Consider the following 24,663-nt stretch of genomic DNA (forward strand, 5'->3'; position numbering starts at 1 on the left):
ATAAATTAACACTTGCATTGGTTTTTTTTTTAAAGATTTTACTCATTTATTTGAGAGCGCGCGCGTGCGCGCGCGGGCGCTGATGGGGGGAGGAGCAGAGAGAGGGTAAAGCAGACCCCCCGCTGAGCAGGGACCACGCGGAGGGGCTGGATCCCAGGATCCGAGGATCTTGATCTGAGGATCTCGACCTGAGCCCCGGCCAAAGGCGCACGCTCAACCACTGAGCCACCCAGGCGCCCCTAAATTAATACTTGAATTGTTAATTTATAGTTTTTATTTACATAGCATTTCCTCCTCAGGTGGTTTTAGTGTCTGACACGCAGTCGGTGTTCAATAATCGTTTAATGAATGAATAAATGAATGAGTCGTGGTAATTTTTTAAAACCCTCTGGTAATACACTTCTGACTGAGTACCATGATGAACGAAACAACAGAATGGGTGTTTGGAGAGCAAAATCTCTCCCTTTACACTGGTTATTGATCGTATGCAACTAAGGAGCCAAATACTGCTTTTTTCTTCGACAATTAAGGCCATTCACTACCTTAATTTTCTTTCTTAAAAAATACGTATAGGGTAATATTGCATCCATCCCCCCAAAACTTGAATTTGCATCTGTTTATCTTTCAGTCAGAATCCCTGTGCTTCCTTCCTACAAAAATCTTGCTGAAAATGTCCATCAGGATATTCCAGAATGAAAACAAATCAAACTATATCTAATTTTCTCCAGCATGAAATCAGACAAGAATGTCACCATCGATCCATCCCTAATCTATTCTACATTCTCCTCAATAAAGTAAAGCCACATAGAAAAATACCAAAGTGGTGTACTACAGTTGTATTTTCACATGGAAACAAGAAATCCACATGAAATTCCTTAGGCTCTTCAAGACTTTGTATTGTGAGAAAACAATGTGAGAATCACTGCATTATTGGGGTTTTTTAAATTAGGACTTAAAATTATGAGTTTCATTGTTTAATATAAAGACATTTCACAGGAAATAGGAGTACACTGTTATAAAGGAAACTAAAGCAGATGGTTAGTATTTTCCTGGAACTGAGCACTTAAACAAAATGAGTTAGCAGATTTAACAAAACTAGTTAGCAGATTAATGACCATTAATGACCATTTTCTTTTCTTTTTTTTTTTTTTTTAGATTTTATTTATTTATTTGACAGAGAGAGAGATAGCGAGAGCAGGAACACAAGCAGGGGGAGTGGGAGAGGGAGAAGCAGGCTTCCCGCCGAGCAGGGAGCCCGATGTGGGGACTCGATTCCAGGACCCTGGGATCATGACCTGAGCCGAAGGCAGACGCTTAACGACTGAGCCACCCAGGCGCCCTAATGACCATTTTCTTGAGTCATCCTCGCCCAAAATTTAGGAGCAAAAAAAAAAAAAAAAATGTTCTTAGGAACCAGGACAAAGTACTTCTTGAAAATTTAGGATCTATTTGCCTTTCAGTAGCTTAGTTGACTAAAACTAGAATGAGATGTATCTTTGAAATACAGATCACAGCGGCAGTAGCTGCACACTTGGTATCAAATATTTGTTGGTTACCTCTCAGTAAACTGTAAGACATGATATCATTTCTTTTGCACCAGCATTACCAGCACCAAAGTGGCCAAGAGAATTGCCTTGCCTTTTCCTCTTTCCTGAAAGGGCTTTAAAAATGTGGAGCCCCAACTAAGGTATGATGAAAATCTGTTGGCTCAAAGCACAGGAAACCTTCTCTTCCCTTCTGGCCATGTCCCTCAGCCCCCAGCCCAGCAAAAACTAAATTAAAATTTAAAATCTACCTATAACCAAAGGGGATTCAATGATCAGGAAAGGAATTTTCCTGCAGGAAAGCAGAGCAGACCCAGAAATTTGAGTGGCTTTAATGATTGCCTTTTGGACAAGATCATTGGAAAGTTTCATTAATTTTCTGTTTCTTGACCAGTCATTTCACCTTTCACTTTCTTTTTATCTGCAGACTTAAGCCTACTTCAAATAACCCAGTAGATTTTAAAGGTATCAATCGTTTCACATTCTAGAAAGGTTTTTGATTGGCTGATAATGGAATCAGTTAGGTTTTATAACCACACTGTCAGTGTTTGCTTGCCTTGTTTGAACTTGATTATGAATTTCTTTTTTTTCTTTTTTTCAATTTTTAAATTTTTTTAAAGATTTTATTTATTTATTTGACAGAGAGAGAGACAGCGAGAGAGGGAACACAAGTAGGGGGAGTGGGAGAAGGAGAAGTGGGCTCCCCGCTGAGCAGGGAGCCCGATGCGGGCTCGATCCCAGGACCCTGGGACCACGACCTGAGCCGAAGGCAGACGCTTAACCGACTGAGCCACCCAGGCGCCCCTGATTATGAATTTCTTGAGGGCAGCAACTGTCCTCTCCTGTGTTAATATGCCAAGAATCTTTTGGGTGCTTAATATATATTCAATGGATGATGATAAAAGATTTAAAAAATGACGTTCATTCAGTCCCTGTATAATAGAGATAATAATACCTTCCCACAGAGTTGTTTTGAGTTTCAGTTTCCAAACTATGACACGCTGTTGACTGCTTCCATGTCCGTGCCAGGAACCCTGAGCTTGGAATAACCATTCCTTTCATATTCACAGTTTGTCTCTCCTATTGTTTGGCCAAGTGCCTGGTCTTCCAGAAAGATGCAATTCAAGCACTAACTTACTTGTGAAGCCTGACTTGATCCACTCAAAGGTGGATAAATATGACTACTTAATGTTGAATGAACGAGTGTCTGGTACCTAATAAGTGCTGAATATTCATTTGCTTGTTCATCTCTATCCCCTTTTCTACTTAATCCTGACAATTTGCTCTTTAAGTGACTTGATACTGCTGCTTCTCTTTTTCTTCTTAAAACCTTCCAAAGTCAATTAGATAGGGATAGATAACCCTCCTAATGGGAAAGAGGGAGTGGACAATTGCTAACAATAATAGAATCTACCAAACAACAACAACAACCAGGTAGCTTATTTCAAATATGAAAAAAATTGAGGGAATATACTACCCATGAGTTCTTTGTGAAAAATTACTTGGCAATGTGAAATAAAATCAAATAAGAAATGAGTCAAAATAAAAAATTAAGAAAGGACATTTTGCAGTGAGCCAGTCTATTTAAATGGAGGACTAAGACCAAACAATGAATATGTGACAGAATGAAACTGTTATAAACCCTGACACAATAAAAACCCATTCGTTCATATGTTCATTAAATACATATCATTTAGGGGCGCCTGGGTGGCTCAGATGGTTAAGCGTCTGCCTTCGGCTAAGGTCATGATCCCAGGGTCCTGGGATCGAGCCCCACGTCTGGCTCCTGGCTCGGCGGGGAGCCTGCTTCTCCCTCTCCCACTCCCCCTGCTTGTGTTCCCTCTCTCGCTGTCTCTCTCTCTGTCAAAAAAGAAATTAAATCTTTAAAAAAAAAGACAAAGTCCCAGTCTTCATGAAACTTAGATTCTAATGGGAGATACATACAATAAACATATGTGCATATATTATCTAAATGTATAATATCAGATAGTAATGAATGCTGTGGAGAAAAATAAACAGTGTAAAGGGATAGAGAATGATCAGGTGCCACTGTAAATAGCGTGGTTGGGGAAGACCTCTCTGAAAAGATGATGTATGAGCAAAGAACAGAATAAAGTAAGGGAAAGAGCTATGCAAATATCTGGGGAAGAACATTCTAGGCAGTGGAACATGTCAATGCCCTTCAACCAAAGATCACCAGGAACATGCCCATAGCTGACAAGTTGGGTTTATTATTCTTTGCAGGGAGGGAGAAAGCACACCATAGGGAACTGTGGGGTGTTTCAGTAAGAGGACGTTAGAAAGAACCTATTGTAGTATTTGGGCGATTTAGGGGATGATTAAGGAAATGGGAGTTCCTTCTAGATCAGATGCTGTCAGAAAGCAGGGGCAATTGTATGATTGGGCATCTCAATAAATCTTATCTATAGGGAAGGCAGAGGAGAGCAGGAATAAAGCTGTAATTGATAAAGTAGCAGTCACCCATTTTGGCCAAGAGAGGGGGTGTCTGGTGTTTTCTGAGTGACACAGTGACTTTTTTTTTTAATCTATGATTAGACAAAATTATAAATTGGTCTTGTTTTGTCTCACTTCATCAGTCTCCTAGTGACTTTGTCTTAGGTTAATATTGTGTGAGTTTATGTCCAACATAAGAACATGGCCTGGATGCTCTGCTAGCTTCCAGATATCAGGGGCTGCCTCCCCTTCCCCCTTCTCAAACAGCAAGTGAAAAGCTATAAGGAATAAAATTTAGAGGTCATGGAGGAGGTACAATAGTGGCCTTCTCATCTTCAACAAAAAATAGTCATTTAATACTGTATTATTATTGTATGGGACATACTTACACTAAAACATTGTTCGTTGTTTATCAGAAATTCAAATGTAAGTGGGTCTACTGTATTTTTTCTTTTTGCTAAATATGACAACACTAAAATAAACACGTTGTCAGCTGCGTAGAAATACTTTGAATACTTTGTGCTTTTTCGTCCCATTCCTCATTTAAATTTTTAATTCAGGATAGACTCAGAAAAAAATATGTGATTCGACTTGAGCCATTTCTACATATTATATATGTACATGTATACACATATATCTATGCATATATTATGCATACACACATCTATACGCATACATATGAGACACACTAAGCGCCCAATATTATATAATATGCTACACACAAAGACGCACAGAAAGCACCCGAAACACAAGCAGAATTGATTGTGTTGTTGATATGGCCATTCTGTGAAATGTATCCTGTGGTCTGTCATCCTTCCCTTCGGTTATTTTAAGTATAAGGCTGAGAAAGACACGATCTCCTACCCAAATGAGACCTGCCCAACCTTCTGCGGAACTGAAAGGATAGGCGCTCCGAGCCGATGACAGCGGCGGCTTATTTACACGGATACACCACGCCTTTCACATGGGCTGGACGCCACGTAGCCCCGCGGAAGGGTTTTGCCGACGTACCCGAAACGCTCTCCCGGTTTTTCTCAGCTCTGGGAGGTTGCGCAGGTGGCTTCTGGGAGCCACGGCAACTGAGGTTTTCCCAGGCTCCTGAGAGTGTCCCCTACTTTTGCGGCAGCAATGGCTCCAGTGTCCCGCTCTGCAGTCCGGAGACGGAGGCCTCGGGCTCCGGGGGGAAGCGTCGCAGTTCTTCGTGGAAGAGCGCGGAGCCAGGCAAAGCCGTCCGCTCCCCGCGGAGCCGCGGCTCTCGCTCGCACTCTTGCTGGCGGCGCGGGCACCGGAATGGCCTGCGCCGCCAGCGGAGCGGCCCGGACCGAGGATCCCCCCACCAGCCCTGCCGATCCTGTTCGCGGTCTCGCTCTCCGAAGCGGCCGTCTGCGCCGCGGCCCCCCCCCCCACTTCGCTTCTGTCTCCAGTCCGCTCCCCGCGCCCCTCCGGGAGCTGCGGCCTGGCCTCCGGGACAAGGAGAGGGAGGAGGTGAGTGAGCCGGCCGCACCTTCGCTCTGAGGAGCCCGCCTGCCTTCATCGCCCATCCCGCTTCTTAGCGTTCGCAAGTCTCTCCCTTCTCCCTTCCTGGCGCCCATTTTCATCTTTTTCTTCAGTCTGCGCACGGCGGCCGCTTATTCGCCCCTTTCCTCCCTTAATGCTCGTTCATCCTTGGGCGCCCTCCTCCTGTGCCTCTGGTCCCTATCACCTCCGGCCTTGTAGCGGACGTGGCCAGGGGTCGCAGATTTATGTATAGCGTTTATTCGCGTTATGTTCTCATTCATGAGCATGTTTTTATTCTCCACTGGACTGAGTTCGTGGAAAGGAGGATTTTATTCATTACAGAATTCACAGCGTTTAGCCCTTAGTAAAGAGCTCAACCATGGCGTGTTGAATGAATGAGCAGATCGGTTTGAGATGATAACAGGATATGTAAATAGAAATTGTTTGTAGGGAGTTGGGAAGGGTTGAGATTATGGTTGGTTTTTTTTTTTTTAAGTACTCTCTGTGCCCAAGGTGGGGCTCCAGCTGACAACCCCAAGATCAAGAGCTGCATGCTCTACCGACTGAGCCTTCCAGTCGCCTGGGGACGGGTTTAAATTGGAAAGTTAGAAGAACCTTGCTCCCAAGACGTGATTGGATGAATGTAGAAAAAGTGATGTGCTCTACTGGAGATGGGGCTACCTAGAAAGGTCTTGTTAAAAGGGGTCCCAATCTTGACCTTGACCTTGAGAAATGAGGGGAGGGTGAGATCAGTTTGCCGCTAATGAAAGTGAGTATTGGAGTGGAAAAGTAGTTTAAGAAGGAAAAGAGTTATAATTATTGCTGTGTGAGTGTTCATATCTAATGTTTATTGAGTGTGTCAGGTACCATACTAAGGGCCTTGAATGTGTTAAAAAAATTAAAAATTAAAAAAAACATTACAGGCATTGAGAGGTAGGTTGAAATTACAACAGTTGGGCGATGTCTTGATGATTCTTTTTCTTCCAGCAGTGGGAGGTAATAAGGCATACTGAGGAGGATAGTCTCTGGATTCAGACTGCCTGAGTTTGAATACCTACTTTGTCACTTAATACCTGTGTGGTCTTGAGTGTGGAGAGTTTAGCCAAGCTACTCCATGGTGCTGCTACCTGGGCATCCATTTTGTTTGGCCAAGTGGCCTGCAGGGACCTTAAACTTAACACTAGCAACCCCCCCCCCATGCAAGCACATGCCCTCTAGATAGCAGCCCACAGAGTCACAAGCATATGTTAAGTTCCTTAAAGGATTTCCCCAATAGCCCTTGTGATCAACCGTCTCCCCTGCTTCCCAGTGCCTCTATGCTTTATAGGTCCCTTAGATAAGATCCCTCTGGGGCTTACCAAAATCCCACTCTTTTGGTTTAAACTGACCGATCTGAGGGCGCCTGGGTGGCTCAGTCGTTGGGCATCTGCCTTCGGCTCAGGTCATGATCCCAGAGTCCTGGGATTGAGCCCCATGTTGGGCTCCTGCTAAGTGGGGAGCCTGCTTGTGTTCCCTCTCTCACTGTGTCTCTCTCTGTCAAATAAATAAATAAATAAAAATCTTAAAAAAAAAAAAGATTTAAATTGACCGATCTGGCCCTAACCTGGGAACTCCAAATCACCATGCCCACAGACCCTGATAAAGGCACGTGCCCCAGGTCCTGTCTCTATCTGCACTCTGCCTTGACCTCCTTGTGTGGCCTCTGGAGGCATTCCCTGTGCTTCCTCCAGGTCTTCTGAGTAATTAACTGCTCTATTTTAATTTCTCTTGTGGTCTATTGTTGAACTTTGGCTCACCATCCAGCACCCTGTGCTCTACTTAACAAATGTTATTTGAATTCAAAGTCAAAACATCAGGCAAATTACTTAACCTCTCTAGCTTCATTTATTCACCTGTAGAAAGGGGATAAAAATAGTGCTGATATTTTTAGGGTTGTTGTAATGAGTTAATGCCTGGAACAGAATATACATTCCTGTTAGGTACTAGGGTTTCATGCTTGGGAGCAGAAAGAGTAAAAACTAAGAACAGTCCTGAGTACACTGGAAACCTACCTCTTCGAGGTATGTGTTTCAGAAAGGTGCCCTCAGTCTGTGCCAATCAAACCAAATAGCTTCTTTTTTTTTTTTAATAAAGTTGCACCTACGAAGCTGTGATTTTTCTTTTTTTTTTTTAAGATGTTATTTGAGAGAGAGAGAGAGCACGCGTGCGCATGAAGGGGGGGCATGCAGAAGGAGAGGGAGAGGCAGACTCTGCTGAGCAGGGAGCCCGACACAGGGCTCGATCCCAGGACCCCAAGATCATGACCTGAGCTGAAGTCAGACGCTTAACGACTGAGCCACCCAGGCGCCCCAAACCAAATAGCTTCTTACTTTAGAACTCTAACTAAAAGATGCAAGAACGGCTTGGATGAGATTTGTATTTGTGCATGTGGAAGATAAATAATTTATCTTGCTAGTACAGATGAAACCAGGCAGCAACGGGGACTATTTTAATGGTCTCCTATTCACTTTGTTGGTGAGGGAGGGATTTCCCTCATAGGGTTATGGGGAGGCCAAACACAGGACACCTACACTGGACAGATGAGATCCATACACTGGCAGAGTACTGAGGCCCACTACTCAGGGATAATCTGGAACTGGGCCTTTTCCCTATGATGAAGAGGGTTGTTTGGCTCGGGGATCTTACCTACAGAGGCAGAATGGGGAGAGGAATTTGCCGTTAGGCCATTGGAGACCTTACTGGTTTTCCCAGATGTCAAAGCAGTACATAATAAGGGGCCTTTTTTTTTTTTTTAAGATTTTGTTTATTTATTTGACAGAGGGGGACACAGCGAGAGAGGGAACACAAGCAGGGGGAGTGGGAGAGGGAGAAGCAGGCTTCCTGGCTGAGCAGGGAGCCCGATGCGGGGCTCGATCCCAGGACCCTGGGATCATGACCTGGGCTGAAGGCACACGCTTAACGACTGAGCCCCCCAGGCGCCCCAATAATGGGCCTTAATTTTAGGCCTTAAACCACAAGAGCTGGGTGCCTTTACAGCCTGGCAGGCATCATTGGCCCCTATATTCCTCATATATTCCAAGACCTGTTATTTCTGTTTATTTTTAGATTGCTCCTCAAACTGGGAGACCCTCTGAGTCTTGGGGCACTGGTCCAGAGCTAGTACGCCCCAGGGAGAAGTCACCAGTCTACAGGTCAGGAAGAGAGGTCTACCAGAAATCAGTTCTGATGGCACCTTGATCTTGGTCTACTTACCACCAGAATGGTGAGAAAATAAATTTCTGTTGTTCAAGCCACCCAGAATGTGATATTTTGTTATGATATTCTTTTACTTTACAAAATAGAAAAAAAATTATTTAAAAAAATAAAAACATGGAACATATCTAAGAATTAAAACATGTTGCCAGTGGATTTTAGGATGCTAAGTGTTCTCTTTAAATTATAATTCATGGGGTGTTAATTTCTTCATAGAAGGGTTCAGTGTTAATGATACATTTCTAGTATTTGGAATTTCTTTTCTCAGCTAACCCAATAGTAGATTGCTTGTCAGATTTTAACATTACAAAGGGATTTTAAAAATGAATATATCAGGGGCGCCTGGGTGGCTCAGTCGTTAAGCATCTGCCTTCGGCTCAGGTCATGATCTCAGGGTCCTGGGATCGAGCCCCGCATCCAGGCTCCCTGCTCCACGGGAGGCCTGCTTCTCCCTCTCCTGCTCCCCCTGCTTGTGTTCCCTCTCTCACTGTGTCTCTCTCTGTCAAATAAATAAACAAAATCTTTAAAAAATAAAATAAAATGAATATACCAGTATGGTTTGGTTTAGTTAATTTTCCTAAAGTCAGTAGTCTCTGAAGGCTTAATGCTGCTGCTTTTTCCTTATTTCTTTCCTCTTTGGTACTATTCATAAGCATTTTCATCCTCTCCTCTATTTCTTTTTTGCCCCCTCAGTGATGTTTACGCCTAACATGGGGCTTGAACTCATAGCCCTGAGATCGGGGGTTGTGTGCTCTACCGACTGAGCCAGCCAGGCACCCCGCCTCTCATCTGTTTCTGTGTCTACTGTAGGTTGAGTTGAGACAATGTGCTTTGACGGGTAAAATCTGTAATTTGTGACAGGGTGATAAAGCATTATCAGAAACTTGTTCTTAAGGGGCGCCTGACCAGCTCAGCTGGTAGAGCTTGCAACTCTTGATCTCAGGATTGTGAGTTCAAGCCCCGTGTTGGGCACAGAGCATACTTAAAAATGAAATCTTTTAAAAATAAACAAACTGAAAAACTTGTTCTTAAAAGATCATAGAATTCGAGTTGGAAGGAACCCTAAAAATAATGTTCTAGGCAATACCTAAATTATTCTAGATGTGATCTCCAGAGGAAAACATTATATGATATGGAAATTCCCTTTTTAACTACTGTAGAATTTTAATAATACTCGTTTTCAGAATTCTCTACAACAGAATGAAATCTCTTTTTCCTGTAGTGTGTTAGCTTCTTGCTCTGGGGACAGAACGGTTGCTGCTCCACCGGATGTCCTTTATACACACAGAATACGATCATGAGGTCTTCCTTCGGTCTTCCTAGCTCTAGTTTTTTCCATCTTTCCTTATAGTTTCCTACATTTACCCTGTGGTTTCATTCTGAAAGGATAAATCACTTTTTTTTTTCTTGAGCAGTTTCGGTCCACAGCAGAATTGAGCACAAAGTACAGAGAAATCCCATATACTCCCTGCCCCAAACAGGGACAGCCTCCTTAACTATCAACAGCCTTCACCAGAGTGGTACTTTCGTTACAGTCGGTGAAACGTACACCAACACATCATAATCACCCAAAGTCCATAGTTTACATTAGGATTCACTCTTGGTATTGTACATTCTGTAGGTTTGGAACAGATGTATAATGACATGTACTCACCATTATACTATCATACACAAGAGTTTCACTGCCTTAAAAAATCCTCTGCTCTGCCTATTCATCTCTCCCTCCCCTCCAGCCACCGATCTTTTTACTGTCTTCATAGTTTTACCTTTAGTAGAATGCCATATAGTTAGAACCATGTAGTATGTAGCCTTTTCAGATTGGCTTCTTTTACTTAGCAATATGCATTTAAGATTCCTCCAAGTATTTTTTTATTCAAGTATAATTAACATATGGTATTAGTTTCAGGTGTACCATATAATGATTCGGCAGTTTTACTCATCACTCATCTCAGTGAGTGTACTCTTAATCCCCTTTATCTATTTCATCCACTCCCCTACCCACCTTCTCTCTGGCAACTACCAGTTTGTTCTCTGTATTTTTTTTAAGATTTTATTTTTAAGTAATCTCTACACCCAACATGGGGCCCAAACTTACAGCCCCGAGATCAAGAGTTGCATGTTCTACTGACTGAGCCAGCCAGGAGCCCCTGTTCTTTGTATTTAAGAGTCTGGTTTTTTGTCTGTCTCTTTTTCTCTTTGTTCACTTTGTTTAATTTCTTTTATTTTTTTTTTAAGATTTTATTTATTTATTTGACAGAGAGAGACAGAGTGAGAGAGGGAACACAAGCAGGGGGAGGGGAGAGGGAGAAGCAGGCTTCCCGCAGAGCAGGGAGCCCGATGCGGGGCTCGATCCCAGGACACTGGGATCATGACCTGAGCCGAAGGCAGACGCTTAACGACTGAGCCACCCAGGCGCCCCATACTTTGTTTAATTTCTTAAATTCCACATATGAGTAAAATCATATGGTATTTGTCTTTCTTTGACTTATTTCACTTAGCATTATACCCTCTGGGTCTATCCATGTTGCAAATGGCAAGATTTAATTCTCTTTTATGGTTGGGTAATATTCCATTGTGTATGTGTGTGTGTGTGTGTGTGTAAACACCACGTCTTCACATCTTCTTTATCCATTCGTCTATCAGTGGACACTTGGGTTGCTTGGCTGTTGGAAATAACGCTGCAATAAACATAGGGGTGCACATATGTTTTCTGGTTAATGTTTTTGTTTTCTCTGGGTAAAAGTGGTGGGATTACTGGATCATATGGTAATTCTATTTTTAATTTTTTTTTTAAAGTAGGCTCCACGCCCAGAGTGGAGCCCAATGCAGGGCACTCATGACCCTGAGACGAAGAGTCAGACATTTAACCGACTGAGCCACCCAGGCACCCCTGAGATTTTATTCTTAACTAATCTCTACACCCAATGTGGGGCTCGAACTTAAAACCATTAGATGAAGAGTCGCATGCTCTACTGGCTGAGCCAACCAGGTACCCCAAGTTGTGTGAGTTCTTTATATATTTTGGATATTAACCCCTTATCAGATACATCATTTGCCAGTGTCAAAGAGGTTACTGCCTGTGTTATCTTCTAGGATTTTTATGGTGTCAGGTCTCACATTTAAGTCCTTAATATATTTTGAGTTTATTTTTGTGTATGGTGTAAGAAAGTGGTCCAGTTTCATTGTTTTGCATGTAGTTGAGCAGTTTTCCCAACACCATTTGTTGAAGTGACTGTTGTTTCACCATTGTATATTCTTGCCTACTTTGTCATAGATTAATTGACCATAAAAGTGTGGGTTTATGTCTGGACTCTCTACTCTGTTCTATTGATCCATTTGTCTGTTTCTGTGCCAGTACCATACTGTTCTGATTACTATAGCTTTGTAGTATATCTTGAAATCTGGGATTGTGATACCTCCAGCTTTGTTCTTTTAAGATTGTCTTGGCTGTTTGGGATTTTTTTGTGGTTCCCTACAAATTTTAGGATTATCTGTTCTAGTTCTGTGAAAAATGCTGTTGGTATTTTGATAGGGATTGCATTAAATCTGTAGATTGCTTTGGGTTCTGTGCTCATTTTAACAATATTTGTTCTTCCAGTCCATGAGCATGGACTGCCTTTCCATTTGTTTGTGTCATATTCAATTTCTTCATCAATGTTTTATAGTTTTCAGAGTTCAGGTCTTTCACCTCCTTGGTTAAGTTTATTATTCCTAGGTATTTTATTATTTTTAGTGCAGTTGTAAGTGGAATTGTTTTCATAATTTCTCTTTCTGCCACTTCATTATTACTGTGTAAATACACTGGATTCCTGTATATTGATTTTGTATCCTGTGACCTTATTGAATTCATTTATCAGTTCTAGCAGTTTTTGGGTGGAGTCTTCAGGGTTTTCTATATAGAGTGTCATGTCATCTGCAAATAGTGACAGTTTTACTTCTTCCTTACCAGTTTGGAAGCCTTTTATTTCTTGTTCTTGTCTGATTGCTGTCACTAGGACTTCCAGTAGTATGTTGAATGAAAGTGGTGAGAGTGGACATCTTTGTCTCGTTCCTGATCTGAGAGGAAAAGTTCTCAGTTTTTCCCCATTGAGGATGATGTTAGCTGTGGGTTTTTCATATATGGCCTTTATTATGTTCAGGTATGTTCCCTCTAAACCTACTTTGTTGAGGGTTTTTATCATGAATGGATGTTGTACTTTGTCCAATGCTTTTTCTGCATCTATCAAAATGATCATATGGTTTTATTCCTTTCTCTGGTTAATGTGATGCATCACATTGGTTGATTTGCAGTTTTTAAAAACATTTATTTATTTATTCTAAAGAGAGAGAGTGTGTGTGTGCACGAGCAGGGGGAGAGGCAGAGGAAGAGGGAGACAATCAGACTCCCTGCTGAGTGGGGAGCCTAACTTAGGGGTTGATCCCAGGACCCTGAGATCATGACCTGAGCCAAAATCAAGAGTCAGATGCTTAACCGACTGAGCCACCCAGGCACCTCTGATTTGCAAATTTTGAACCACCTTTGCATCCCTGAAATAAATCCCACTTGATCGTGGTAAATGACTTTTAAAAAAAGATTTTATTTATTTATTTGTTTATTTATTTATTTATTTACTGGAGAGAGAGATAGGAGAGAGACAGACTGACAGCCTGCACAGGGGAGAGGGAGAGAGAGAATCTCTCAAGCAGACTCTGCACTGAGCACGGAGCCCAATGTGGGACTTGATCCCACAACTTCGAGATCATGACCTAAGCTGAAATTAGGAGTTGGATACCTAACTGACTGAGCCACCCAGGCACCCTGGTAAATGAGTTTTTTAATGTATTGTTGGATTCGGTTTGCTACTATTTTGTTGAGGATTTTTATATCTCTGTTCATCAAAAATATTGGCATGTATTTCTCTTTTGTAGTGTCTCTATCTGATTTTGGTATCAGGGTAATACTGGCCTCACAGAATGAATTCGGAAGCTTTCCTTCCTTTTCTATTTTTTGGAATTGACTTCTCTTTAAATGTTTGGTAGAATTTATCTCTGAAGCCATCTGGTCTTGGGCTTTTGTTTATTGGGAGTTTTTGATTACTGATTCAATTTCAATACTATTTCAGATTTTCTATTCCTGATTTAGTTTTGGAAGGTTATATGTTTCTAGGAATGTGTCCATTTCTTCTAGGTTGTCCAATTTGTTGGCATATAATTTTTCATAATATTCTAATAATCCTTTGCATTTCTGTGATATTGGTTGTTATTTCTCCTCCTTCATTTCTAATTTTGAGTCTTTTCTCTCTCTCTCTTTTTGAGGAACGTGACTAAAGGTTTATCAATTTTGTTGACTTTTCTAAAGAACCAGTTTCTGGTTTCATTGATCTGTTCCATTGGTTTTTTTAGTTTCTGTATCATTTATTTCTGCTCTAATCTTTATTATTTCCTTCCTTCTGCTGGCTTTAGGCTTCATTTATTGTTCTTTTTCTAACTCCTTTAGGTGTAAGGTTAGGTTGTTTATTTGAGATTTTTCTTACTTCTTGAGGTAGGCCTGTATTGCTATAATAATCTTCCTTCTTAGAACAGCCTTTACTGCATCCCAAAGGTTTTGGGCCATTGTTTTTTCATTTTCATTTGTGTCCATGTATTTTTTATTTCCTCTTCGATTTCTTCCTTGACCCACTCATTGTTTAGTAGCATGTTATTTAGCCTCCATGTGTTTGTGTTCTTCCCGGATTTTTTCTTGATTTTTAATTTTATACTGTTGTGGTTAGAAAAGGTGCATGATATGATTTCAGTCTTTTTGAATTTATTAAGACTTGTGTTGTGGCCTAACATGTGATCTATTCTGGAGAATGTTCTGTGTGCACTTGAAAAGAATATATATTCTACTGTTATTGCATAGAGTGTTCTGAATACATCTGTTGGGTCCACCTGGTCCATCTGTCCTTTAAAGCCACTGTTTCGTTGTTGATTTTCTGTCTGGATGATCTAGCCATTGATGTAAGTGGGGTGTTAAAGTCCCCTACTATTACTCTATTACTGTCAGTTTTTTTCTTTATGTCTGTTAATAGTTGCTTTAGGTAATGTAGTATTTAGTATTAGGTGCTTCCATGTTGAGTGCATAAATATTCAGTTATTATATCCTTTTGTTGAATTATTACCTTTATTATTATGTAGTGTCCTTCTTTGTGTCTTAGTCTTTTTTTTTTTTTTTTTTTTTAGTAATCTATATGCTCAATGTGGGGCTTGAACTCATCACCCCGGGATCAAGAGTCACACACCCTACTGACTGAGCCAGCCAGGCACCCCTGTTAGTTGTTGTTTTAAAGTCTATTTTGGGGGCGCCTGGGTGGCTCAGTCGTTAAGCATCTATCTTCGGCTCAGGTCATGATCCCAGAGTCCTGGGATCGAGCCCCGCGTCGGGCTCTCTGCTCCGCGGGAAGCCTGCTTCTCCTTCTCCCACCCCCCCGCTTGTGTTCCCTCTCTTGCTGTCTCTCTCTCTGTCAAATAAATAAATAAAATCTTAAAAAAAAATAAAGTCTATTTTGTCTGGGGCCCCTGGCTGGCTCAGTCAGTAGGGTGTGTGACTCTTGATCTTGGGGTGATGAGTTCAAGCCCCACGTTGGGCATATAGATTACTAAAAATTTTTTTAAAATTTTCTTAGGGGTGCCTGGGTGGCTCAGTCATTAAGCATCTGCCTTCAGCTCAGGTCCTGATGCCAGGGTCCTGGGATCAAGCCTGCTTCTCCCTCTCCCGCTCCTCATGCTTATGCTTTCTTTCTCTCTCTGTCAAATAAATAAAATCTTTAAAAAAATTTTTTTTAATTTTTTAAAAATATTTTATTTATTTATTTGAGAGAGAGAATAAGAGAGAGAGAGCATGAGAGGGGGAGGGTCAGAGGGAGAAGCAGACTCCCTGCTGAGCAGGGAGCCCGATGCAGGACTCGATCCCGGGACTCCAGGATCATGACCTGAGCCGGAGGCAGTCGCCTAACCAACTGAGCCACCCAGACGCCCCTAAAAAATTTTTTTTAAATAAGGTCTATTTTGTCTGATATAGTATTGTTACCCCAGCTTTCTTTTCCACTTCCATTTCCACAATAAAGGTTTTTCCATCCCTTCACTTTCAATGTGCATGCCATTAGGTCTGAAGTGAGTATCTTGTAGGCAGCATTGAAAATATAAATCTTACAGGGCACCTGGGTGGCTCAGTTGGTTAAGTGTCCAACTCTTGATTTCGACTCAGGTCGTGATCTCGGGGTTGTGAGATTGAGCCCTGCATTGGGCTCCGCATTAGGCAGGGAGTCTGCTTGGGATTCTCTCTCTCCCTCTGCCCCTTCCCCCCTTCTCTCTCTCTCTTTCTCTCTCTCTCTCTCTTAAATAATAAAAAATAAGTCTTAAAAGAAAATATAAATCTTACATGTTGCTTTCAGTTTGAACGGCACTTTGTAAACTCTAAAGCTCTATGCAAACATAAGTGATTATTATATTATCATGAGGGTGGTAGACCCTTGAACAAAGTTATTCCAGTGTTTGCTTTTAATTGTTCTTGGACAATTTATGTCATTACTGAAATTTTTTGGTTCCATATTTTTATACTCCATGATTCACATTTTATCACTTTTCTGATTCTTACAACCATCTTCTTTAAATTCAGCTCTGATGAACACACACCAGTAGAGGATGATGAGCCAAAGAAAAGCACCACTTCAGCTTCTACTTCAGAAGGTATTTTTTTTAAATACTACAGAGCTGCTGTATTGAGAAGTTGAAAAAAATGTTTATAAATAGTCGAACGATAGACTTTGCTTGTACTAAGTTGCCTGTCATCTGTTCTTTTTCAGTATTTCAAATACAATAAAATTGATGATCGTAATACTTGTTAGAAGTTAATTTGATATTTGTACTTTATGTAGAAGAGAAGAAGAAGAAGAAGAGGAAGTCTAGTCGTTTGAAAGAAAGGTCCAAGAAAAAGAGAAAGAAAAAATCCTCTAAAAGAAAACACAAGTATTCTGATGACAGCGACAGTGACTCTGACTGTGACTCAGACTCCAGCGGTAAGAAGGCCGGCATCACTCTGCAAGCCTGGCTTCAGAACTCATTTTACTTCGTAAAACTGATTTCAGGGGCAGGTTAAACCACAAGAACGGTAGCCAAGAGTCGTGGAGCACTCGCTGACTTTGTGCCAGGCACCGCGCTGAGTGCTCGGTGTTCGTCAGTGCTGTTTAATCCCCACGTCGTAACTCCAGACTACATCGTAGAGCTGGGGGATTGGGGCGCAGAGCAGCTTGCGATACCGCACTCAGGCTCACACAGCTGAGATTCAGACCCGAGCGGTGTGACCCCAGATGGGTGGTGTCTAGCCGTACCAGGCACGTGGCAGCGAACCGAGGTGGGGTCCGGCCGGGAGACGTGTGGCAGCAAAGCGAGCCGTACAGGGCTGCATCAGCCCTGGGGAGCAGCTCTCTTGCGTCATTCTCCCACTCAGTGGGCACCTCTGCGCCATTTTCGAAAAGGCACACCACAAAGGACCCCCCCTCTTCAGGCTGGCAGCTGATTAGGGAAGACACCCCCCGTGGGGTGGTGCCTCACAGAAAGCCACCTTTTTGTGCCTTCTCCTGGCTGATGATTGACAGAGGGTGCCACCTCTGGGGACACATTACATAAAGGTGTCTTTTCCTCTGATGTCACCTGGGTTTCCTGGCTCCTGTTGTTACTTTTCTTCCTCACTGCGGAAGAGTGAACTACCTTTTTTTTTAGAGAGAGAGTGTGCAGGTGTGCAAGTGGGGGGAGGGACAGACGGAGAGAATCTCAAGTTGACTCCTCACTGAGCATGGAGCCTGAAACAGGGCTGATCCCACAACCCATGAGATCATGACCTGAGTTGAAATGAAGAGTCAGACGCTTAACTGACTGAGCCACCCAGGTGCCCCTGAGTGAACTTTCTTAGAGCACCAATGTGAGCACATCTGTCCCCTACTTAAAAATCCTTCAGAAGCTCTCTGTAGCCTTCAGGGTAAAGTTCAGACCCTGATTGATCCCTCTCTAATCACACATGCCCCGTCACTCTTGCACCATCCTCTGTAACCAAAGAACTACTGTCTGGCTCCTCAGTCTTCCATGTTCTTTCTCTTGCTTCTGTTACTTGATACGGAGAGTCCATCTGCCTACAAGGCCAATCTCTCCCTGCATGCGGCTTGGCTTACTCACTTCAACAACGGGCATGCAGTACTTTTGTAATAAAACTGATTTTATTTTTTAAAAGATTTTATTTATTTATTTGACCAAGAGAGCACAAGCAGGGGGAGCGGCAGGCAGAGGAAGAACCAGGTTCCCCGCTGAGCAGGGAGCCCAACACGGGGCTCGATCCCAGGACCCCAGGATCATGAGCTGAGCCGAAGGCAGATGCTTAACTGACCGACTGAGCCACCCAGGCATCCCCATAAAACTGATTTTTAAAAGAACTAGCTTAAGAGTCACCATTCCTTAACCACCCTCCCCAAGCTAGCCAGATTAGGAGACTTCTGTGTAGGCCCAGAGCACCCCATGCTTCCCTGTATCACTCCGGATTCTGTTTATCTCTTTACCTCTGTCTCCTCTATTAGACTGAGCTCCTGGAAAGCATGCCCCCCACCCCAAACACATAGGGTTTTCTTTTCTTTTCATCATGAAAATATTCAGGGAAGCAAACGGAATAGTATAATTAGTACCATATACTTACCACTCAGGTTAAACATTTGTTAGCATTTTGACATAGTTGTTTCAAATACGAGTTTTTTGCTGAGGTATCAAAGTTAAATTATAAATATCCTACTTTGATGCTAGATATCTCTGTATGCAGCTCTTTAAAAAAAAAATATTTTCCTACTCAACCATAATACCATGATCTCACCATGGGTGTTCTGGGCCGCAGGGGCGCCAGAATAACCCATCTCCGTTTGGGCTCCAGAACAAAAATGGCATTATGGGGTCCATCTAAGGTTATGATGGCAACGTGACGCATGGCAATGGGGGACATATTTCTGAGAATTAAAACTTTCTGATGTCTCTAACACTTGGCCCTCCTATTCTTAAACCAATTAGAAAAGAGGGATTTATTTAGTATATTGAAAAGTTAATGTCTTAATAGGAAAACACAGCATACCAATCTATATACTATTGAGATTTTAAACCACAATGGGAGAAGCTTTTTCATTATTGCTAAAATATCTTGGGAATGTTAATACTGCACTCCTTCCATTCAGCTCACCCTTAGTGAGCATGAACTATGTGCCAAGCTCTGGTCTAGGCTTATTGCTTTGCTTTTATTCTCCCACTTTTAATGTTCTTTTTTTTTTTTTAAGATTTATTTATTTATTTGAGAGAAAGAGAGGGAGTGCATGTGCCAGGGGGAGGGAGGGGCAGAGGGAGAGAGAGTCTCGAGCTGACTCCGTGCTGAGCATGGAGCATGACACAGGGCTTGATCTCACAACCCTGAGATCACAACTTGAGCCAAAACCAAGACTTGGGCGTTTAACCATATGAGCCACCCAGGCGTCCCTCACTTTTATTGTTGCTTAATTATTTTCCAGGTCTTGAATGCAAGACTAGCTAGTGAATTTGCACTGTATCCTTGCTGTTATGCTTTGCCTGGTAACAGCATAAAGAAATGTTATTGTCCCGACAGTAGACCATTAGAGATAGTGTCACCCTGGTGGTGGGGGGAGCTGAGCATGGTAAAAAGCAGGTGCTTTTTAAAGTCATTCTGAGGGAAACAGCCCCCTCTTTGAAAAGCCCATCTTCAGTCTAAAGTAGCTTATCAATAAGCGCATATTGGATTTTTAGACAGAAGGTTTCCTTCAAGGGTGACTAAAGGGTCATACATCCTCCGAAGCCTCTTGAGAGTTAAAAAGGTAGTCTGGTAAGGAGGCTAAGGAGGCTTGTGGCTTGTGGCCACAGATTTTTCCCCTTCATTCCCCCCTTTTGATGCCTTTTCTTACTTGAATGGGCATCGATTATTATTAGGGTTCTTGCCAGTCTAGAGGTCTGTATTGGGTTACCAGTAGCTGTAATTTAATTGATTCTGAGAGCTGATGAATCAGGTGATGAGATTAATAATACGTGGACCGAACAGGAATGCCAATAGGATCATGAGGAGAGGACCGGCTAGGGGAAGGAGCCATGTAGCCCAGCTCCAGATATTAAACCAGTTGCCCCAAGAATTTGCTAATTCTTCTCTCCTGTGTGCAACCCGATCTTGTAGTTGTTGGATCATGTCTCTGACCAACCCTGATTGGTTCATATAAAAACAACATTCCTCATTTAGGAAGAGACAAAGTCCCCCCTTTTCAGCAGTGAGCAGGTCCAAGCCCCTCCGATTCTGTAGTACCACTGCTGTGAGGGAGTCTATCTGATCTTATATAGTCATTATAGACTTGGCCACCTGTTGCGTATCTTCTGCGAGATTTTCTGACAGTTTCTGGTAGTAATTGGAGGATGAGGCAATTCCTCCTATTCCAGTGCCCATAGCCGTTGTTATGCCGAATCCAACCAACAGTTGGATGAATTGGACAGCCCTTTTGGGCCCCGTATATGCCAACAAGGGAATGGGAAGGGATTGATTATTGGGGATTATATCTACCTGAGGAGTAAGAAGCACCAATGCACATGTCCCCACCCAGTTAGCTGGCAAGCATCGATAAATATACTTTCCGCACATGAAAAGGGTGCCAGGTTCTGGAGTGCACCATGGTGTGGCAGACATGCACCCATCAAGCGAAAGGCAGCTGTAGGTTTAGAGACATTGGGTGGCAGATAGGCTTCCTACTGAATGTGTTTCCCCAGTATTATGGACACAGTCAGGGGCCGGGTAGGACAACAATATATCGGCCGGTTTTGGGTCTATTTCTGCGGGTTTGGGAGGGTCACCTGTGGGCTTGATCAGGTTGAGGAAACTCAGTGGCTCGCTCTACGCTGAGCTGGGCCCGGTTCGCAGGCAGAGCCAGCAATCTGCAGCCAACCGAGGGTGGGTTGTGTTGAGTAAATGGTGGACCCCTTCTAATATACCATTTACTTGAGGGTCTAGAGTGAGAGGTCCCCAGTGGGGAGGAAGCCTCAGCAGGGGTTGATAAAGGTCAGGTTTCCAGCAGGTTAGGCCCTTTTCCTCAGAACATCTCGGATCCCTGTATCCCCAGTGTAGTCTGGGCCTAATTTTTCCTGTCACGAGTGTCTCTCCCCTATTGTGACAAAGAGTAACTTACCTCGAGTCATAACATTGTCCCGGCATGCTAGGGTACGCTGAGGTACAAGGACAGGGAGACCATGGGGTTGGTGTTGTCTGTTCTCGAGTGGGAGCTCGGGCAGGGGCCTTCCGGACAGGAGTGGGGAAGGTCTGTGGAGGGGCTGGGGGGGTCCCTTGGGGGCAGGGCCGCATAGCAGTTGGGACATCAGTCTGTCGGGCGACCGGGCACGTAGAACAGACCCTCGTGTTGGCAGAGGGTTGGGTGGCGTTTAGCACACACATCGAGGTTATTTGCCCAAGAGGGCTTGTGGTAATGCTGGCATGTACATGGCGGGTAGTTGGTGCTCCCTAGTATCCCTGTGGCCTGGAGAGTGAGGGAGAGGAAACCTGTGAGCAAGTGAGTGTAGTAATACATCGTAAGGTGACCCAATAAACAACAACAATGGCAAGCCTCTGGGGGAAAGTCCAGTCAGAAGAGGCAACAGTACAGAGTCCGACTCCTGGGATGAGGGCTATCACGCCGATGAGGGCTAGGGACCACAATGAGCAGGTGTCCATCAGTCGGTGGGGTCTCGTCGAAGGTGAAGCCGGAGCAGGTCTGTGGGGTTTGGCTGGACTCTCCATTGGCACGGCTCCTCGTCCGAATGATGAGCTTTCTTCTCTCTGGAGTGGTGGACCCACGGGGTGACACCTGAGACCTTGAGGGCAGTAGGGGCGGTTAGAACAACAGTGTGGGGCCCTGTCCACTGCGGTTTGAGGGGGCTTTTCTTCCAATCTTTGACCCAAACTGAGTCCCCTGACTGGAAGGAGTGTACCTGAGACCCTAAGGAGATAGGGCTCTGCTCAATGGTGTACTTTTGTAATTCATTTAGGGTGGCCCCCAGGGCCTGAAGCTGCTCCTTTATTTTATTCTCTCCAGCCTGACGCAAGTTTCCTGGAAGGCTTCCCAAGCAAGGGGGAAGCCGTCCATATATTAATTCGAATGGGGAGAAACCTGATGTCCCGGGCGTGCAGCGAGCACGCAGGAGAGCTGGGGGTAGCAGATCCGGCCACGGGAGGTTAGTCTCCCGACAAAACTTTGCTAAGGTTCCCTTGAGGGTGCGATTCATTCGCTCTACTTTCCCTGAACTTTGGGGCCGGTAAGCAGTGTGGAGTCTCCAGGTGATGTTGAGAGATTTGGTCAAGACCTGTACAATGTCCGCCACAAATGCGGGTCCGTTGTCACTATGGATTGTTAATGGCAGGCCGAACCGGGGCACGATCTCTCGCAAGAGGACTTTAGCCACTTCCCGGCTTTGCTCCGTCCTGGTCGGGAAGGCTTCGACCCACCCAGAGTATGTGCGTACTGTTACTAGGAGAGATCTGAACCCCCCGCTCGGCTGCACATCTGTGAAGTCTACCTCTAGATCTTCGAAGGGGGCTGCTCCCATCCTCTGGACACCTGGAGGGGGGGCCGTGGTGCAGACCGAGCATTATTTTTAGCACATGTTGTGCACCGTTCACTCGCTCGGCACAGTGCTGGCAGCTGACTGACGTAGCAGTGCTTCCTGAGAAGGGCTCTAATGCAGTTTCCCCCAGATGAGTGAGTCGGTGGTGCTCCTTGACTAGATGCCCTCCAGTTGCTGTTGGAATGAAGACGCGCCCATCCGGCATCATCCACCGTCCCTTTTCAGGCAGGCTGGCTCCCTCAGCCATGGCCCATTCCTTTTCCTTTTTTAGTGTAACTGAGTGGAGGGACTTCTTCCGAGGGTGTCAGGGCCATGGTGAGGGAAGGGGCTCTGTCCATGTCCTCACTGGCTGCGGCCTTGGCTGCCTCATCTGCCAGATGATTTCCCTGTGCTATGGGGTCGTCGTCTCCTTTCCGGTGTCCCTTACATTGCAGGATTGCTACTTCCTTTGGAAGCCAGACAGCTTTGAGGAGTCTTAGTATCTCCTTGTTCTTGATAGCTTTTCCTGCAGCGGTTAGGAGGCCCCTTTCCTTGTAGATGGCCCCATGTATGCGCACAGTAGCAAAGACGTACCGAGAGTCCGTATAGATGTTGACTCGCTTGCCTTCACTGAGGGTGAGGGCTCGGACTAAGGCATATAGTTCAGCCTGTTGAGCTGACCATCCAGCTGGTAATGCCTTAGCTTCTAGGACTTCAGTGGTTGTGGTTACTGCATAACCCGCTTTCCGGGCACCCTCTTGTAGGTAACTGCTGCCATCGCTGAACAGCGTGAGCTCTGGACTCTTTATGGCTTGAGCCCGCAGATCTGGACGGCTCGCGTAGACGTCATCAGTCACCTCGGAGCTGTCATGGTCTGGTTCCCCCTCTTCCATGGGGAGAAAGGTTGCTGGGTTTAATGTCTTTACTGTTTCGAGGGTGACCTGCGGGTTTTCACAGAGGAGCCCTTGGTATTGTGCTAGCCAAGAGTTAGAAAGGAAGCGGTGTCCCTGTGCATTAATGAGGGACACAACTGCATGAGGGACCTTGACGTTAAGTTCTTGCCCCAGGGTAAGTTTGTCTGCCTCCTTGATGAGTAGGACTGTGGCTGCCAGCACCCTGAGGCACGGCGGCCATGCCGCTGCTATGGGGTCCAGCTTCTTCGACAGGTAAACAACTGGCCGTTGCCAGGGTCCAACAGTCTGGTTGAGTACCCTGAGTGCTATTTTTTCCTTTTCATGCACAAAGAGATTGAAGGGTTTTTCTACATCTGGTAGGCCCGGGGCTGGAGCCTGCCCCAGGGTGGGCTTTATCTCTGTGAAGGCAGCTTCTGCTTCCTCAGTCCAGGCAGGAGGTTCTCAATCGGGTCCCCCTAAGAGATCGTAGAGGGGTCTTGCTATTGCCGAGAACCCAGGGATCCAGATGCGGCAGAATCCTGCAGCCCCCAGGAATTCTCATAGGCCCCTTTTTGTCTGGGTCTGTGGCAGGGAGATGATGACTTTCTTTCTCTCCGGCCCTAGTTCTCTCTTCCCTTGGGTGAGGAGGAAACCAAGGTATCGGACCTGTTGTTGGCAGAGTGTGCCTTCTTCCATGAGGCTCGGTATCCCGAGTCTGACAGGAGTTGTAGGGGGGCCTTGGTGTCTTTTGTGCAGTCGTCTTGTGTGTCACTGGTGAGGAGGAGGTCATCCACATACCAGAGGAGGGTGCATCGCGTGGCCTCTCTTGGGAAGCTGGCGAGGTCCGCGGCCAGTGCTTCCCCAAAGAGGGTTGGTGAGTTTTTAAACCCCTGCGGGAGGCGCGTCCAAGTCAGTTGCATCTGGCGCCCTGTATCAGGTTCAGACCATTCAGAGGCAAACAGTGGCTGGCTCTGGGGAGCTAAGCGGAGGCAGAAGAAGGCATCCTTCAGATCTAGGCAAGTGAACCATCTGGCCGACCCTGGGATTTGGCTGAGGAGGGTGTATGGATTCGGGACCACTGGGTGCGGAGAGATGGTCACCTTGTTGATGGCCCGCAGGTCTTGAACTGGTCGGTATTCCCCTCCTGGCTTCTTGACTGGCAGGAGTGGGGTATTCCAGGCCGACTGGCACTCGACTAGAATACCTGCTTCTTTGAGTTTGGCCAGATGTTCTTGGATGCCAATCTTAGTTTCTTGTGGGAGGGGGTATTGCCTTTGCCTCTGAGGTTGGGCTCCTGGGATCAGTTCAACAATGATAGGGGCCTGTTTCTGGGCTAGTCCAGGCGGGTTGTCTTCAGCCCATACTGAAGGGAAGGCAAGTCTGAACTCCGGTGGGCT

General features: G+C 44.6%; 1 long non-coding RNA gene across 2 annotated transcripts in view; it reads left to right on the top strand.

Moving 5' to 3' along the window:
• Window positions 1-4,998: 4,998 nt before the first annotated feature.
• Window positions 4,999-24,663, top strand: part of LOC118543645 (uncharacterized) — a 31,962-nt gene continuing 12,297 nt past the window's right edge. The window contains exons 1-4 of one of the 2 annotated variants that reach the window (XR_013444824.1): window positions 4,999-5,483; window positions 8,601-8,757; window positions 16,384-16,454; window positions 16,643-16,783. This is a non-coding gene — a long non-coding RNA (uncharacterized LOC118543645). Of the gene's footprint in view, window positions 5,484-8,600; window positions 8,758-16,383; window positions 16,455-16,642; window positions 21,064-24,663 lie in introns of those variants that run through there. The other variant, XR_013444823.1, reaches the window with a different exon arrangement.

Source organism: Halichoerus grypus, chromosome X, assembly GCF_964656455.1.
Source record: "Halichoerus grypus chromosome X, mHalGry1.hap1.1, whole genome shotgun sequence".
Lineage (NCBI taxonomy): Eukaryota > Metazoa > Chordata > Mammalia > Carnivora > Phocidae > Halichoerus > Halichoerus grypus.